This window comes from Lepisma saccharinum, chromosome 2 (assembly GCF_977018435.1).
Source record: "Lepisma saccharinum chromosome 2, izLepSacc3.1, whole genome shotgun sequence".
Taxonomy (NCBI): Eukaryota; Metazoa; Arthropoda; class Insecta; order Zygentoma; family Lepismatidae; genus Lepisma; species Lepisma saccharinum.
The window spans coordinates 123,517,413-123,522,135 of NC_139230.1; the positions used below are offsets into that span (position 1 = coordinate 123,517,413).

Below are 4,723 nucleotides of genomic sequence, written 5' to 3' on the forward strand. Positions count from 1 at the left end.
CTGATTTACTTAAACCAACACATTTAAACAGGAAAACACTAATAATAAAAGCTTCTGAAAATTCATATACGTGGGGCATCCAGAAAAAGCTCCAATGGTGCATATACTAATTTCGGTGTCCTGATGAAGTATCTGTAGTTCATATTTGGCGGTCACTTGTTAAAATTGTACATTTACGTGTACAACTTGTAAAATAACCTGCGATTTACCACGGTGATTGTCCATACACAGCAATTCGGAACCATCTTTCTTTCGCAATTAATTAGCGAATGGTCTTCCTTTACGCACAACAATCTTGTTGACGACAGACAAGGAATGCCTACATTGTTAGGTTAGGCCTGTTAGGTTAGGTTCCATTAGCATAAATACAAAGAAAAATTAATATTTTAGCTAAGAGAACTATACCTTATCTTGCCTGTTGATTTCTTCATGTTGGGAAAATGCCGTCTTCCGTGGAGCTATTGTTCTTATGGTAGGGTTACGTTACGTTAAGAAAACATAGTTTATTTCATTTTTTTCTCGATTTCCATACTTGACCGCCAATTATTACATGCAGATTCGTGATTAGGAGTTCACAATTAGTGAGTAGGCGAAATTTCATAGAAATTGGAGAGTGGTCCGGTATTGTAAACTCGTTCCCAATTTGTAATATGTATATTGTACTGATTGCAAGAGATTGATCTTTTACTTTTACTGGCATCTTCATTCTAGGTGAAGGCAAAGCAACTTCGGCTCTACAATCTACATCTGGGTCAGACGAGAATTGTAAATTGCCAGTTTCATGGGAGTAGTTTATCTGTTATTTCACGTCATCGGGCAAAAATTGAGAATAGACTGTTAGAAATACATGAAAATCAGAAGCTTATTTTGGAAAATTTGAATCCAACATTGATATCCTCAAATCAGCCCTTGCCTGAAAATCTAAAGCTTCCTTGTCAAACAGAGGATGACATTCAGAGGGTGGAAGAGTGGTTACTTTCTTCTCCTGAGCACATGAAGCAGATGGTAAGTTGACATATTTCCGTGAGTGAAATCATTAATGTCAAACTTTTTTTGTGTGTGTTAATCGAGTAGTTAACATTTTCAGCATAATTGACTGTAGCTCAAAATGGTATGTTGTAATTTAAGAGAGATCAATTACATTCTAAACTCCATGTGCTTCTTTTACTTCAATATAAGTTTCACTGTAAAAATCATGCAAATTGAAGTATTTCAGTTTTCATAAAAATTTTGATCTCCGGGAGACGTCTCAAATTCGTTTATTTTGTTATTTTTCACATTCGTACTTACCTATTATGCATTGCTAAAGATTCTTTAAGGTGGGATTTCGCTTTTTTGACGAAAATAATTTCAATTTTGCACATATCAAGTAATTATTGTTCGTTCCTTTTTCGCTTGCGTTACACACAATATGGTGGGCAAATCTTGACTAACGTTGTCTATCGTCAGTGGGTATGCAGTGTTTCCAACCTTACTAACCAAAAAATAACTACTTCCCTAGATAAAAGAAGGGTTATCTTAGTTACGGTAGGTTAGGTTAACATAGTTAAAAAAAAAGGGTTACATTAGTTACGTTACATTAACTTTGTTAGGTAAACATACTCAAAAATCATGCACATCAAGATGCAGATTTTCATAGGTTATGTAACGTTAACATAGTTACAAATATGTGTGGTTGGAAACACTGACCGGGGGTTACGTCATGAAATGCTCACAACATCTGGTTTATGTAGTGGAAGGAAATAGAGGCAACAGCTTTTGTGCATCAGAGAGACAAACATTAATCTAGAAAAATACATGATTTACCGGCCAAATAAATTGAACGATGGAAGAAAACACTTCCATGACCTTTCAAAAGTGTACAGAAACTCAGTTCCGTTGTGTAAAATTCAAGAAATACGTTTCCCGGAGATTGAAATTTTACGATAAAATGTGTACCTTGTATCGCCCACAGTGCAGTCAGTGCTTCTTGATTGAATTAATGTTTCGTTGTAGGAATCATACATGAGTTTCATTGGAGGCAAAAACCTACAGCAAATTGAGTGAAGAATTCTGGATAAAATATTTTCTAATGCATTGGCAGCAAGTCATAACTGGACTGGAGAACACAACAAAATACCTCTCCGACATTTGAAATTATTGGAACTTGTACCAAGTAAGTTAGAAGGCTGTTCTTTTTTTCTTTTTTCAATTGGTGACTAAATTTGGCTGTAGGGCCATTACTTGTTGATGTAAAATCCAAATAATGTACATGATGGAAAGTTTTGGAACATTTAGTATTAACAGTAAGCATTCTTTTACATAAGTCTTTAAAAATCCTCTAATAAGGACATTACAAAAATGTATTCTGAGAAGAAACATTTTTATTTAAAAAAAACTTATTTGTTGTTTAATTTTACCATTGTTTTTGGTATATATATTTTTTTTACTTCAGCTGTCTTATTTACTTAATAGGAAAAACTAATATTATTTCATGTAAGACTGAAGTATTCTGCTTTTACTAGAACAGTGTTCATAAGTGCAAACTCATTTGTCACATTTCAGCAAGCCTGGCTCAGTTAGTTGAGCTTTCACTTTATATTCAGAAGGTAGTGAGTTAGATCTCAGATGAGGCCAGGCTAGCCATGCAGTTTCTTCCCTGCAGTTTTACATGACTCACACGAAATGAATATTGTGGCAAATCTCTGTAATTCATTTCTCATCCTTTCCCTACCATATAGTCATGGGCTTCCGGAAGGGGGCATGCCTCCCCTGGAAAATGAAAGTCAACAAAAAATTATGTATTTCACACATATAATTTCATTTTAGCCTTGTTGGCCCCCTCCCCTGGAAAAAAATACCTTCCTTGCCCCTCCCTGGAAAAATTCCTGCAGATGTCCATGCATATAGTATAAGTAACTGTCTAGATGTGAAGGATTAATGTCACCCCACATGGATAATATGTGAATATTAGTTTCCTTTCATGGGACAGGGAATAAGTTTAATCCTCATACTAAAGATAGGCCCAAGTACACATATCATATGGTATGTTACATTTGAGTTCATCCATGGATCTAACAGTTTGAATTGTTTCTAGTTTCAGTTCGAAGGAATTCATGTACAACAAATGCATCAGATTATGAAATACACTCAGTGATACAAAGCTGGTTCCGCTTTGTCAAAGATAGAAATGGCAGCGGGGAGCAATGTAGAAAGGAAAAGGCAACTGCAGGAACATCAAGATATAAGTAAACAAGTAAAGACTGGTGATACTTTTTCAGCAAGATATGAGAGACGAGTCATTTCTAAAGCTGCAGAAATTATAATGAGTGAATTTCATGAAGTCCCTTCTGTTTCAGGATCTACAGACATAATTCAAAGTGGTTCTGTTGTTCAGACTACAAGTTCATTTGACTGTATCAAATCTATACTTTTGAATGAAAATGAGAATTGTATTGTGGGAACAACCTCACCTGATGATTGCTTCTTAATGAAAGATGGTGGGTGATGTTGTTGTTGTAAACTCCATTGAAAAGGATTGTAGTAATGATGGTTTGTACATATAATTTAAATTGAACATTTTCATAAACAAATTAGACATTTTCACTTCACCTCTTCCAAGCAGTAGATTGTTTATGTTTAAGTTAAAAGAATGTAAGAACAGAGTTATTGTATCCTCAAGTTATTTACATAAAAAGTATATTCGTATATTCTTACAGCAGATTTCGCTGACACATCAGCATTTGGATGTATTCCATTTTGTAATAATAAGCTATTCTATTGAAATGACATTGTGTTCTTTGACACCTAAATTGTCAACCTCTTGCACCTTTTTTCTTTCAATAAATACAATAGCATCTTGCTACTTTTTTTGTAATGTATGACTGTAATTATAGTATATGTAAAATTCGTTTTGCTTATTGGCTCCGCTAAGAAATGTTTTACTTTTATAATGATAAATACATAAGTTTTTTTTATCATTCCTTGTATTCTTCTCCAGTGTTTGAAAATGTCTTAATAATATAATCTTAATAAATTTTTATACATACAAGAAATGATGCAATTGTTTGTAAAATATTCATTAATATTATAAAGAAACTTGCCAAAAGTATTAACATTGGCATGTTGGTTTTTGGTTTGAGTATTAATGGTTGGGAAGTTTTTCCACTGTATTGGCCCAATGCTGGGAAATAGATTTGGTCGGAAGATTGTTGGCAAAGTTTTTCCATTGTAGTTGGGCCAACGTTGGGAAATGGGTTTGGTTGTGTAACGTTTGCATTATTTTTGCTTTACAAACATTACACATTCAAAAAAAAAGTGAAGAGAAAGCGACGTTCCCTTTTTTTTTAGCCATCGGAGGTCGCTTTACCTCACGATGACTTCTGGTGCTGCCTCTAGCGGCGATTTCGGCCGCACTGGCCTGCTTGTAAAATATGCTGCTCGAGTTAGTCGGTGTGTGCGTTCTGCCTCTCGCAGCTACTTCCTACTCCCGCTCCGAACGGCAGGTGCCTGACCTTGGGCACGACGTCTAATCCATCGTCGGCAAGAGATACAACTCCACCACTGTCTTCCGAACTGAAGCCTTCCATTCCCACCGTTAACACGGAGAAGCCTGTCGAACGAGTATACTGGAAGGATGGCGTGGGGTCTTGGTGTGTATTGAACGTTAGTGGAGGTATGTACAAAAGCGATCTCTTTGACTGTGATATGGAAATGGTGATTACATCTTACGATCTTGCCGTTC

The 4,723-nt window shown here is 35.5% G+C and overlaps 1 long non-coding RNA gene across 1 annotated transcript; it reads left to right on the forward strand.

Annotated features, from left to right (window-relative positions):
• The first annotated feature begins 717 nt into the window (after positions 1-717).
• Positions 718-3,139, forward strand: LOC145984485 (uncharacterized). The gene is made up of 3 exons (XR_014441328.1): positions 718-1,005; positions 1,996-2,155; positions 3,077-3,139. It is a non-coding gene; the product is annotated as an uncharacterized LOC145984485 (long non-coding RNA).
• Positions 3,140-4,723: the final 1,584 nt, after the last annotated feature.